Raw genomic sequence first — 14,817 nt, 5'->3', positions numbered from 1 at the left:
TCCTACTCCCGGCTCCGCCACTTAGCGGGGTGACTTTGGGCAAGTCACTTCACTTCTCTGTGCCTCGGTTACCTCATCTGTAAAATGGGGATGGAGACTGTGATGAGCCCCACGGGGGCCAACCTGATTATCTTGTATCTACTCCAGCCCTTAGAACAGTGCTTGGCACATAGGGAGCGCTTAACAAAATAGCATTATTTTAATTATGAGCGATCGACACGACACGAACGAGAGGGGCTCACTACCAGTAAAGAGGGGAAGGGGGGTTGAGGGGAGAGGGTGGGTGACAGACGGGAAGATGAAAACACAAGACAAAAATTATAGCATGAAGATCCCTCTCTGTTTTTACTCTCTTTCTGTTTCCCTTTCCTTTCTTTCTCGTCTGTGGCTAGACTTTCCGAATCAAGGATCGAAGGAGACTCCAATGAGCAGGTTGATCCCTTTCGACTGACGGCGCTTCTCGGGGTCGAGCCCCGACCCCCCAGTCGACGCCGTTAATAGGAAAGTTTCGGAAGGGATCAGTTTATCTCTTTCCCAGGCCGGCAAGTCACGCATGGAGCCAACACCAAAAGCCAAATCGTCCAATAGTCAGTTAAATAATACCAAACATCAAAACCACCCAAACCCATAGACTTTCATCAAATAAAAAAAGTATTGTTTAGCCCACTACTTGCGTCGTTCTACAGTTGACAAACATATACAAGCAAAAACACCGACACGCCCACACCGGCTAGGGAAACCAGAAGGCGATAAGGGACTTTTAAAGTCCAAAGTGTGCACGCAAGTCATTCGGTCGTATTTATCGAACGCTTACTGTTCGCAGAGCACTGTATTAAGCGCTTGGGAGAGTGCACTATAACAATAAACAGACGCATTCCCTGCCCACAACGAGCTTACAGTCGAGGGGGGGAGACAGGCATTGATAGAAATAAATAAATTGCAGATATGGACGTAAGTGGTGTGGGGCTGGGGGAGGGAGTGAATAAAAGGAGTAAATCAGGGTGACGCAGAAGGGAGTGGGAGAAGAGGAAAGGAGGGTTTAGGGAAGGAATATGATCTAGTCTGAAAATATAGCAATCGATAGCTAATATTCTATATTACACAGCACGTATGGAAATATACATATACAAGTATGCAAGTATATAAGCAATGAATTAGGATTTTAAAAACCTCTAGAAAAATGGAAGAATGGGGAACTTGAAAACAATGAATTGATTGTGCACCTCCCCATACGGATGAGGGGGAAAAAATCGCTGATTATTTACTATGTGCTCGTTGTAATGTATTTTTTTTCAGGGGGGTAGTAGCATTTTAGCCCTAGACATGTGTGAAAAAACAAAATCTAGATTCCCTGATTTACAGTTGCTTTCGGGGTCATTTTATCTTCCCTCTTTTAGGCCTTCTGTAATGTGCACTAACGTGAATGTGCTGATTTTCCAGTTTGGGTTGTGTGGGTTCGTTATGTTAACGCCAAAAAATAAACAAACAAACAAATAAATGAATAAATAAATAAATGAATAAATAAACGTCCCGTAGAGGTAGATGGCTTCCTCAACCTCTGCCCCAGTCTTTCGAGATTGTGAGCAAAAATCTCCTCTTCCTAAGGGAAAATGCTAACGTCTGCCAGTAGATGGCACACTGGGTCCTTTCTCTGACGTCCTCACTTGACCCCTTCCGAAAAGCTCCCACTAGTCTCACTTTTGAAGTCAAGTACTTGGGCTCATCCTGAAAAAACCTTCATTTATTATTCGGCAAAAAGTGAGAATTTAGTTGCAGGGGGGAAAACATTTCCAGTCAGACAAAAAGATCGATTTTAAATCCATTTTATTTGAGATTAGGTCTTCGGTTGGTTTTGATTTTTTTTTCTTATTCAGAAAAATCTTTCTTCAGATTTGAAGAGCAAATCTGAAAACGGATGGTTTTGAGCCTTCATGCCTAAACTGGTTTTAGAACCCGATCGAAGACAGAAATGTTAAAACAAGCCTTGACAGTTAAACCATGACAGTGCTCGCTCACTTCACAGTTTAAAGAGACGGGGACAAAGTGAAATTAAAAAAACAAGTGATTTGCAAATATCAGAGTTAAATGTATAGTGATCGTTTTTTCTTTATAGACCATTGTATCCAAGATAATGATCTCCATTTCACAATACCTTGTCAGGTTGGGATATATTTATTTTATGTACTGTATTTGACTTTTCATATTTTCAAGAACTTGTAGCTTCAACACGGGGGGATTAGGTAAGGTCAGGTTTTGTTAATGCCCATAAGTAACCAGTAAGTTCTACCTTTCCCCACACCACAGTACCTGATTTTACACCGCCAGAAGTAGTCATGGCACTTAATGAACACTTACTGAGTTCGGGGCACTTAAACTCTCGAGACCGTACAACAGATGCACTCACTTCAAATTACGACAGACTGGAACGCATTTCTAAGAAAGGAAACTGGGAAAACAGAAGTTTGCTGGTCAAGTAAGTGGCCTGCTCAAAAACGCATAACAAATGTAGTGCAGAGTAAGGATGGGAAAAGTGAGCAAATAGTCCATCATTATTCATAATTGTTTTTTCTCTAGTCTAGAATATTTTCCAAGTACAGGCTGGTGAAAACCTTATTACGACTCTCTAAGGAAATAGCTGAAAGGAAGAGTAATAGTGTTCTTAATCATGAGAATATGTTCCCTGTTGAATCATCTAACCTCTTTTATCTTGGGGCATCTTCATTGACATTTTTCCCTTTTTAAGAAGGGCTGTTAGTCATCATGTTTAATTCACAATTCTGGTTCATTGTGTTTTGAGATCTCTGGAATGGTAGAGTGCCTCCATATTCTAAATGAAAAACAGTTGTTTTGATATCAATTTTAGTATTTTGTTAATGATGATTACTAGTAAAAAAAATACTCTATTAATGCATCATCATTCAGAACCTCCTATTGTGAGTAAATTAGGCACTCTGGGAGTTACATTATTTATTTTAGAGCAGAAGGGGCCCTACACTGATAATTTAATATGTGGTAGCCCAGTGTCTGAGAACATTTATGCACTTTAAAAGGATCTAATTTGCTCTCAAGGAATATTTTAGGCACCCATCTTGGGCTCACAGTCCAAGAGGGAGGGAGAACAGGTATCTTTATCCCCATTTTACATTGAGGAAACTGAGATGCAGAGAAGTTCAGTGACTTGCCCAAGGTCACACAGCAGGCACGAGGTAGAGCTGGGACTTGAACCAGGTCTCCTGATTCCCAGCCCTCTCTCTTCCTCCTCTTCCATGTTACCTCAGAATGTGACTGAAGAACTTTCTACATGCCTTGTTATACCAAATAAAAATGATACAGAAGACAAAACTGGAGATTTATTCAAATGTATAGCCTGACTGTACCTATCAGCAAACATTTCAGTAAGAAGTAAACCAGAAAATATAGGTAGGGTTGGAAATGGTAAAACTAGATACACCCTACAAAACATTTCGTGAAGACTTTTGTCTAAAATCACTAAGTTGTGCCATAGTCAGGGAGGCTTGGGCTGTCAAAGTGTCATATGTAAATCATAAATAAAGTGACAAATTGAGGACAAAAGTGCTGAAACATTGGTCAATCAATCAATCGATCATATTTATTGAGTGATTACTGTGTGCAGAACACTGTACTAAGCGCTTGGAAGAATAAATATAACAGATATATTGGGTGAGTCACTTCACTTCTCTGTGCCTCAGTTTCCTAATCTGTAAAATGGGGATTGAGACTGTGAGCCTTGTGTGGGACAGGGCCTGTGTCCAACCTAATCACCTTGTGCCTACCCCAGCGCTCAGAACAGTACTTGGCACATAGTACATGCTTAACGAATACCATAATCATTATTATTAAAAACATGCAATTAGTAGTTTGTCCTTATGAATACCGTACTTCTTAATTGACTGTCAGAGTGTCATGTGGAACTCCTAAATAAAGTGACAAATAGAGGACAAAAGCCCTGAAACATTGGTCAATCAATTAATCGTATTTATTGATTACTCTGATTACTGTGTGCAAAGCACTGTACTAAGTGCTTGGAAGAGTAAATATAGCAGTATAACACACACATTCCCTAGCAATGTGGACAGGGAATGTGTCTGTTAGACTGTTGTGTTGTACTCTCCCAAGGGCTTAGTATAGTACCCTGCACACAATAGGTACTCAGTAATGATAGAAGGTCATTTCCAGGTCATTTCCTTTCTACATTTTATTCTTTAAAAAATCTAGGTTAATCCCCATACCTGGGATGGGGTCAATTCATTGCTCCTCACATCAGTCTGGTTAATAATAATAATAATAATAATTATATTTGTTAAGCAATTACTATGTGCCAACAAATGTTCTAAGCACTGGGATGGATACAAGGTAATCAGGTTGTCCCACCTGCGGTTCATAGTCTTAATCCCCATTTTGCAGATGAGCTATCTGAGGCACAGAGAAGTGAAGTGACTTGCCCAAGGTCACACAGCAGACAAATGGCAGAGCCAGGATTAGAACTCACACCCTCTGACTCCCAAGTCCATGCTCTTGCCACTAGACCATGCTGCTTCTCAGACCCCTGCTTGTCTTTAACACCCTCCTCTTGCTCCATTTAGTTTCAAACTATTTAAAAAGCAACATGGACTGAAAATAATACATATTGGTCAGAAAATCTCATCTTGGGTAGAGATCCATATGCTTTTCAGCTGTTAACATTATATTCAATTCGAACTACTGTTCCCTGAAAAACCGGCAGTCTAGAAAGTCAATCATTAGTTGCATCTTTATCTCTGAGCTCCTCCTGAAAGAGCTTTATGCGTTTTTCCTTCTTTAAGTAAGATATGAACACTAGGAAAGTAACTTTCCATTTAGCTTTTACCAACTTTGACAAGCCGACTTGCTTGGGAAGTACACTAGTTAAAAGACGTCTCATGGACCTCTTATGCAAATCTATTGTAAATCCCTTGTTCCATTTGCTTCCCCTCAATTTTGGCCTTCATTTCTTTAGCATCTAGCATTTATTGAGTACCTACTGAATACAGGACACTGAGCTAAGTGCTTGGAAGAGTTCTATAGTTAGAAGATATGATCTCTACCCTCAAGAAGTTTACAGTCTAGTTGGGGGAGACAGAACACGAAAATAATTTTCAGCTAGGAAGAAGGAAAAGGGATCATGTGTATGAGCTAGTATTTAAGGAATAGCGTAAAATAGGTATGGAAGTGTAATGGATGGTTGCAAGCACTCATGTGCATAGTAGACACCAAATTGCTGAAGGGATAGTTGGGAGGCTAGAACCTGGGAACTACATTAATTAATTAGAGAAAGCCTCTGGAGGAGGTGGAATTTCAGAAGGGTTTTCAAGATAGGAGTCTGGCAGATTTGAAGGGGGAAGGAGTTCCAGACAGAATTAAGGGCATAAGCCAAGGGTCAGAGAGCCAAAAATGAAGTACAGTGATAAGGTGAGCATGGGAGAAATGGAGATTTTTGAGCTAGGGTGTAGAAGAGGGTGAATAGGTGGGAAGAAGAGAACTGGTCTTGATGCTGATAGGGATGGGCATCCATTGGAGGTTTTTGAGGAGTGGGGAGAAGTATGCAAAATGATTTTTTAGAAAGATGAGCCGGGCAGCAGAGTGAAGTCTGGACTGGAGAGGGGAGAGACAGGAGGCAGGGAAGTTGGCAAGGAGGCAGATGCAGTAATCAAGGTGGGGTAGGACAAGGACTCAGACCAGAGTGCTGACCATTTGGATGGAGAAGAAAGGGCCAATCTGGGAAAAGTTGTGGAGGAAAAAATGTCAGGATATAGCGACAGACTGTGAGAGTTGAAAGAGAGCTCGAAATCCAGGATAACAGCAAAGCTGCAGGCTTCAGAAACAGAGAGGATGGTGGTGTGGTCAACTGTGAGGGGAAAGTTAAGGGGAGGAGAGGATTTGGGAAGGAAGGTGAGGGGTTTAGTCTGACCATTTTTCTTCTCCCCAGGTCTCATTCTCCCTAGTAACAGTTCAGGACTTTTACACTTATTACCTCTTGATGCATTTTTGTACAAGTTGTTTTACATACTACACTATTTGAGCACTTCCTCCTACTGATAAATTATTTTAGGTTTGTGATCTTACTAGATTGTAAGCTCTCTATAGGCAAGGATCTTCTTCTGTTGTATTCTCCAAAGAATTTGCTCTGCACACAGTATCTGCTCAATAAATATTACCGAATGACTGATTAATAGTATTTCACCCTTTCATTTACTTATGATATGGAGATAGAAAAGAATGGCCTACCTTATTATCCTAAAGAGAAATGGTAAAATGGGCAAATATTGAAAGGCCACAGAAAAACTTCAGAAATAAAAAAGCCCTTAAAATTCCTAATCTATTATGTAAGTGAAAATGATTGAAATTGTTCCCTAGAATATACTAGAAGGTCCCCGACTAAACTTGAGACTGTGTAGGTATTGCAGTATTTGATTTTCTTTGTTCACTCCCTCTAAATACTGCACCACCCACTCCAAAAACTATCCAAAATTAGAAGTTTATGAAGAAACCCTCTGCCAAGTCTATTCAGAGCAAGGAAAAAAAGATATATGTGGTTCATTCACTCAGTAGTATTTACTGAGTACCTACTATACAGGAGCTTGGGATCAGAGAGCAAAAGAAAAAAAGACACCATCCCCCTGTTATTTGCCATCTATGATTCTCTCAGAAAAGGTAACATTGATGTGGTATCTCACAGGCTAACTTATCTATTCACTTGGGTGGTTGTAAAGCAGCACAGTCCTATCCGGTATCAATTTACTGTAACACTGATGTCTCTGAGGTCTGTCACTAGTCACAAAGCCTGTCACTACATAAAATAAAGTGAATCAAACAATAGAAAATCACCAGAGCTTTCCTAGAAGAGTAGTAACAATTTTACTAAGGATCAAAATTGCCGGTGGCATAACAGGGAGGTAAAATCACTTCTGAAGCAGATTTTCTTTACCATTCCCATTTTAAGATCTAACTGCATTAACATTTTTTTTTTGTTTCTTGCTCTTGTTTTATGTCACTTTTGATATTTGGGCTTTATTACCCATTCAACATATTCAATTAACCTTTATTGAGTGCCCTTGGGGTGCCCAAGACTGTACTAGATGTTATGAGACCCACAGAGAATGTTATAGCACTTTTCATTCACAGGATCTTATAAGGCAGTTTTCAATTTAATATGTTAGAACCTGTTCATGTGTAGTGCCTCGTAGGGAAATGGTTGTTTATTACATACTCAACAATAGTTCCCATGAGCCCTTGGATATTTGAATCTATCTTTGAGAATGACAGAAAAGTAAAGATCGGTTCCCAAACTGGAAGTATTCCTGTTTATTTTTAAAAAATGGATAATAATTTTTATCTTCCACATTCAGAGATTAAAGAGCTAAGACTCCCATGTAGAGTTTCAACTGACAAAGATAGTGAGTTAATTTCAGATGGCTACAGTTGTTTTTATTACTTCTTCTTTTGTTGGTGAGCATTATAGTAAGATCACTGCTACTGGGTTGGCATGAGAAAAACCTAACACAGATTGAAAAACAAAATGTGTCTGAAGCTCCCCCGTTTCTCAACATCCTTTATGCATTCTCATTCTTTTCTCAACTAGCAAGAGAGGAATATGATCCTAGTACATTTTTGTCATATTTAAACATAAGAGGGTTAAGAAGTGTTAGAATGAAGTAGTACAGATATATCACTTTCTCCATGAGACTGTATCCTCATGACACCTGAATGGCTAGGGAGTCTGCCCAATCAACAGCTGTTATTCAGGTGTACAAGTCTTTTCTCTCCACTCAAACAGCTGCTACCCTGATCAAAATTAACTGGTCGTATCATGGCTAGAATATTGTATCAAGCCTCCTCATTGGTCTCTCTGCCTCCTGCCTCTATCCACTCTAATCTATACTTCACACTGCTGAATGAATCAAGGCTGTCAACTAGTTCACCCCACCTTACGTATCTGCTTCCTTCATCTGCTACTCCCCTCTTCGCTCTTTTCATTCCTCCCAAGCTAAACTAACTGTACTTTGCTCTTGAATCTATTCCCTTGCTCAGGCTTTTCCCCTGCTTAGAACTCCACTCCCCTAAATCCAACAGACTCATCCAACCAGCCTTCCCCATTTAATTCTTTTAAATGTCCCAAGTCATATAAAATCTACCAGCTACGCCTAGCACACATGTACTTGTTTACAGGCATACAGTTAATCAATGGCATTTATTGAGTCCTAGCTATGGGCAAAGCACTCTACTAAGCATCTGGGATACTATGATAAAGTAAACCCAATCCCTGCCTTCAAGGAGTTTCCAATCTAGTGGGGACAGGGCACTCCATCCGGCCGTTCATCAGAATGGAAAGTGAACTGGATGCCCAATATCGACGGCCAGGGAGCATGGGAGGAGCAAGCAGAAGAGGCAGGTGGAGAACTTCCCTCCCCTTAGGAAAGCAGGATACTCTTTCTTTTATTTACTTATTTTTTAATTGTGATATTTGTTAAGCACTCACTATAATAATCACGATAATCAGGTCAGACGCTGTCCCTGTCCCACACTGAGCTCACAGACTCACAGTCTTAGGGGCTTTACTCAATTGTCTATTCAATTATTTACCTTGAGTACCCTAGCGGTAAATATTTTTAGGTCTGTTGTCCCTGTTAAATAAAAAATAAATAGTCTGAGGAGGACTGACCAGGCCATAGCAGTGGATTTTGGACAGTGGTTCAAGGCGCTTAAACAGGGCCCCCTTTAGGACGAGAGTGGGGAAGGTCTTTCCCACATCACTGGATCTGCCGACTTGGAATTTCCTCCCACTTTCATATCCAACAGATATCACTATCCCAACCTTCAAAGCCTTAATAAAACCACATCTCTTTCAGGAGGCCTTCCCCGATTACACCTTCTTTTCCTCTACTCCCCCTCCACTTCTGCGTCACCCTGGCACTGGGATTTGCACCCCTTTTTCACCCCAACTCAGCCCCACAGCAATTATGTACAGATCCATAATTTATTTTAATTTCTGTCTGCTCCTCTAGTCGATCAAAATTGTACAGCCCTCTAGACGGTAAGTTCCTTGTGGGCAGGAGACGTGTCTACCACCTCTATTGTATCATCCTCTCCCAAGCGCTTAGTCCAGTCCTCTGCACCCAATAGGCGCTCAATAAATACGACTGACTGATTCATCCCGACCGCATCTCCATCAGGCTGAAGGCAGGGCCCAGGGCTGGGGCTACACTGCCACCTGGTGGCCATGCCCTGAGCTTGTAGACCTTTGCCCCCCAACCCACCCCAGGCCAGGGCAGCCCTGGTTTGTAACAGCTCTGGGGGGAGAAGAGGAGGGGGACAGGCACAGCTGGATCCATAAGGCCAGAGCAGTTTCCCCAGGACAGTGGGGCAGAGAGCAAAACCAGGTGGAGGAAGGGCTAGATGGAGCTGTCACCCTGAAAGAGATTGGCTCCTTGTGGTCTGCCATCTCTATTGTACTGTCCTCTCCCAAGTGCTAAGTGCGCGCAATAAGCACTCAGTGAATAACACTGGTTGATTGATTGAAACTTTCCCCTCCCATTCTGGGCTGCTTAACCCAATCCAGCGGTGTTCGTGTACCCTCACTTTGTAGCCAGCAGGACCCAAGAAAGGGATTGTTGGTCTCTGTGGGCTCGACGAGCAGCACGGTGTAGTGATCAGAGCACGGGCCTGGGAGTCAGAAGGTCATGGGTTCTAATTCCAGTCCACTTGTCTGCTTGTGACCTTGGGCAAGTCACTTCACTGGGCCTCAGTTACCTCATCTGTGAAAAATGGGTGTTAAGACTGAAAGTCCAATGTGGGACAAGGACTGTGTCCAACCTGATTAACTTTACCCCAGTACTTAGAAAAGTGCTTGGAACATAGTAAGTGCTTAACAAGTACCATTAATATCAGCGTGGCTTAGTGGAAAGAGCGTGGGCTTGGGAGTCAGGGGTCATGAGTTCGATTCCCAGCTCTGCCACTTGTCAGCTGTGTTACCTTGGGCAAGTCACTTAACTTTTCTGTGCCTCAGTTCCCTCATGTGTAAAATGGGGATTAACTGTGAGCCTCACATGGGACAACCTGATGACGCTGTATCTCCCCCAGCACTTAGAACAGTGCTCTGCACGTAGTAAGCGCTTAACAAATACCAACATTATTATTATTATTAATATTATTATTAGTCTCTCTACCATTATTCTCCAAACAACAGGAGCAGGAGTAGGCTGAGCACCAGATCCAGACACTGCCCCCACCCACCCACAGGATACCCCATGATAAGCTGTGATGTGTCCCTCAAAAACATTAGTCAGTCAATCAATTAGTAAATCAGTCAATTGTATTTATTGAGCACTTACTGTATGCGCAGCACTGTACTAAGTGCTTGGAAGAGTAGAGTATAACAATCAACAGACACATTCCCTGCCCGCAACGAGCTTACAATCTAGAGGACTTTATTATGAAAGGCTATCTCTTGGGGTAAGTTATCCCATTTAATTACATGTTAAAAATAGGGATCCATTCCAAAACCTTCGGGAAAATGATATGAAATTCCTTTATGTGCTATATATGGTTACATTAAGCATCAATAAACGACAGCTTAATCTTTGTTAAATTCAGAACATAATATCATCATCATAATAATAATGGTATTTGTTAAGTACTATGTGCCAGGCACTATACTAAGCACTGGAGTGGATACAAACAAAGCAGGTTGGACACAGTCCCTGACCCTTATGGGGCTCACAGTCTCAATCCCCATTTTACAAATTTGGCAGCAGTTGTAGGATTAAATAAAACTTTGCAGGAGCCTGCTAAAGTAGAAGCTTGTTCTGCTGACTGGGAGAGTGGTTTCTCAACTTTCATGTAAAATTTCTCCAATTTAGATCCCACAATAGCTCCTTCTCCTCTTCAAAGAATACCTGGAAGGGACTAACACCTTTTGAACAACTCTTCTCACCATCAGAGTCATCTTCTTCAAACATTTTTATAACCTTTTCTGCTTTCTTTAAACTTGATGTGAGACTTGTTAATCCCGAAATTTTAGGTGGTGGTAGAGAGATCATTCATTCATTCACTCAATTGTATTTACTGAGCACTTACTGCATGCAAAGCACTGTACTAAGCGCTTGGGAGAGTACAATATAACAACGGACACATTCCTGCCCATAATGAGCTCACAATCTAGAGGGGGAGACAGACATTAATATAAATAAATAAAGAAAGAAATTACAGATATTTACAGATATATACATATGTGCTGTGGGAATGGGAGGGAGGGAGGGTGAATGAAGGAGCAAGTAAGAGTAGCACAGAAGAGGGTGGGAGAAGAGGAGAGGAGGGTTTAGTCAGGGAAGGCTTCTTGGAGGAGTTGAGCCTTCATAATTTCACAAGATAACTTCATAAGATCATAATTTCTTCATCTATTTAAGCATTTTTTCAATGTTGTTTTGGACTGTCGGGGTGTCAAACAAAAACAGCTTCATCCCTGGGTTGGAAGTATTGTGCGGGGTGGTCATAGCTTGGGGCTAAAGTATCAAACCATCATGGCCTGGGGATAGGGTTGGAGGCTGAAATGCTATCTATAACTCAAAGCAAGTCAACATCCCAAATCTATAAAGTGTGATGGGCTAGTGGTCGATACATGTGATGTGGCTCAAAAAATACAGGTCATAATCTTCATAATCATTAACAATATTCATTAACAGTAAACACTTCATAACATTAGCATGATCATCAAAAATATTAAGTGCCTACAAGGCACACAACATTGTATGGGTATACAGGGATATATATAGGGATAGAGAAGTAGCATCGACTAAAGGGATAGAGCATAGGCCTGGGAGTCAGAAGGAGCTGGGTTCGAATCCCACCTCTGCCACTTGTCTGCTGTGTGATCTTGGGCAAGTCACTTCATTTCTCTGTGCTTCAGTTACCTCATCTGTAAAATGGGGATTAAGACTGTGAACCCCATGTGGGACAGGGATTTTGTCCAACCTGATTAGCTTCTACTAGTGCTTAGAAGAGTGCTTGACACATAACTTAATAAATACCATTATTATTATTACATACAAAGAAAACATACATAAAAGACAGTCCCTACCCTTTTCGGAGCTCCCAGTTTAGTGAGGGAAGACAAACACTAATAATGAAATATCACCAATAGCATGATAACCTGTGAACAAGTGCTGCTTGGCCAAATTGCTTGAGTCCCCCTTTCCACTCCAAAATTTAATGAGGGCATCCTAGGATCCAAAATCACACAAACCCATTGGCCATCTCTAAGAATAATAATAATTAATTATAATAATTATGGTACCTATTAAGCACTTACTATATGACAACACCGTTCTAAACGCTGGGGTAGATACGAGTTAATCAGGTTGGACACGGTCAGGTTGGACATGGAGCTTACGGAGTCTACTCATCCTCAGCCCTTATCTAAATGGCATTTATTCAACTGTTCATTCAATTACTTATCTTGATTACTGTGCTTGTAAACATTTCCTTGTGGGCAAGGAACGTGTGACTTGCTCATTTTGTAGTCCGCAGTGGGCTCTCAGTAAACAGTGAAGCAGAAAAGCAGTGTGGCCTGCTGGGTAGAGCATGGACCTGGGAGTCAGAAGGACCTGGGTTCTAATCCCGGTTCCACTCCACGACTTGTCTGCTCTGTGGCCTTGGGCAAGTTACTTCACTTCTCTGTGCCTCAGTTACCTCATCTGTAACATGAGGATTAAGAGCTCACAATACGGTGCTCTGCAGGCTGCCGTTACGGCATCTATTATATCGAACATTAATTTTGCCCCATGCAGATATGGGCAAACCTCCAAATTTTCTGCAAGAAAATCCTAAGCGAGTTCATTTCTGATCTTATAACTGTCTTGTTTAAAGTCTGTTCGCATCTTTACCAGAACACCTGTTCATCAGTTCCATCTTTTGCTTTTGGCAAACACTCTTCCAGTTTGGGGATTGTAACTGACTTAATCATGAGTAATTTTGTTAGCTTCCAAGTCTGTGGGCGGCAGCGGTAGTGATGGCAGCCTGGCTCTGGCAGTGTGTTTTCATTCATAATTGCCGATACGGAGCCCACAAAAGGGAGCACTGATGTAAACTATGGATTTTTGTGAGTCCCACAGAAGCAGACTTTGTTCTGGAAAAGGGATCTTCATCTCAAGGGTATTTATGATAGTAGAGGTCTTTCCTCATCAGTCTCTCAGCAATTCAAAGGTCATTTAATTTTGTAAATGGTGGGCCCCCTCAGACATTTCTAAAAAGGAAGATTTTTTTTAAAAAATCAGCATTCAGGGACTGGCAATATCTGTACTGCCTTATTCAGGAGATGGAGGTTTTATCCTAGTCTCTCACACTGACTTTCCCCATTTTTATGGCTCAGGGGCAGGGGGTGAGCAGCTCTGGCTCATTTTAAACCACCTAATGCTTTTGTTCTCAGTTAATATTTTCTTTAAAGGTCACCTACCTCTGCCACCAGCACTTGACTTGAACACCAAGAAGGAGCACTTCGTCTTGATCACTGAGACGCAGAGAGTGGAGGCAGCAGCTTGGAAGGGGCTGCAGAAAAGTCTGTATGAGTTATGGCTTTGGGAAGCTCAAAGACATTTCTGGGGACATTTTGTCAACAGGCAAGAAGGAGAAGGAAGAGAAAAGAGAGAAGAGGGAAGGGCAAAGAGCAAAATCCTATTCTTCCTTCCCAGAAGGGAAAGAAAGGCTACCACGAGTTGCCCTATTTCTTGAAAATGTCTGTCAGGGGAAGAGAATGCCTTAGCTACACAAGTGAAATAAGTGAAATAATTTCCTCTCCAGAAGAAAGGAGCTACATAAATCCAAATAAATGAACAAGGCACATGCAAACTGCTTCTAAAGAGCCAATTTCAGCCTGGGTTAAAAATTGTTTCTTTGATTGCAGGGGAATTTTTTAAAGCTGTTTTTTGCCTCTGACTCAGTCAGATGGATTTTTTTAATACCATAAAAATGGTGCATAGCATGGCTCATACAATTTCCCAAACAATTAGTCAATGTACTGTGATTCCTAGTTAACTGTGGCTATTCCCACCCCTCTACCTTCCCAAGGAAAAAAAAAAGCATTGCAAGCGTCATTTAGCAATAGAGAAACTCTTAACATTCTTTTCAATTAAGTCCCTTGTTCAGTTGTATATTTAAAAGCTGGAGCAAGATTTGCTCTAAACCAGACTGAAATAAACAAACAAGCTGAAATGAAAGTATTGCTCATACACACAAGGCAGAAAATTAAAGACAGAAATATGCAAAATTACAAAAATTGACAGGACAGTCTACTAAAATATTCCAATTTGATTTTTCCCATTATTCACCCCATTTTTGCACAGTAATCCAAGCTAGAATCAGGCCCTCAGTTCTTATCTGTGCCTAAGGTTTCCTTGCTAAACTTTTACTTTCCACAAATAAAATCGTCCATGGTAAAATTGCTTACGCCACTGGATTCAAAGATCTGCAGAATGAATGCCTGGATACTTTAGGAAAAATATGAAACTGTCAAGAATTCTTCACCTGTGTATCAAAGTAAAAAGAGGAAAAGCAAATACGTTCTGCAAACAAATAAAGTGATAGCATTTCAACTACATTCAGTGTAAACAATCAAACAATTGTAAACAATGTAAATAATGTAAACACATAAGGAAACTGTTGAGTAAAAAATTCTGCTGAAATAGACTACATAGAAATATTTAACTTTTGATTTCCCTGAGATGATCTATTCCTTGGCCTAAGTCTTCTTGTAAGGCAAGAGATCCTATATAAAGAAAGTGCTTTGGA

Source organism: Ornithorhynchus anatinus, chromosome X2 (genome assembly GCF_004115215.2).
Source record: "Ornithorhynchus anatinus isolate Pmale09 chromosome X2, mOrnAna1.pri.v4, whole genome shotgun sequence".
Classification (NCBI taxonomy): domain Eukaryota; kingdom Metazoa; phylum Chordata; class Mammalia; order Monotremata; family Ornithorhynchidae; genus Ornithorhynchus; species Ornithorhynchus anatinus.
This window is presented reverse-complemented; position numbering follows the sequence as displayed.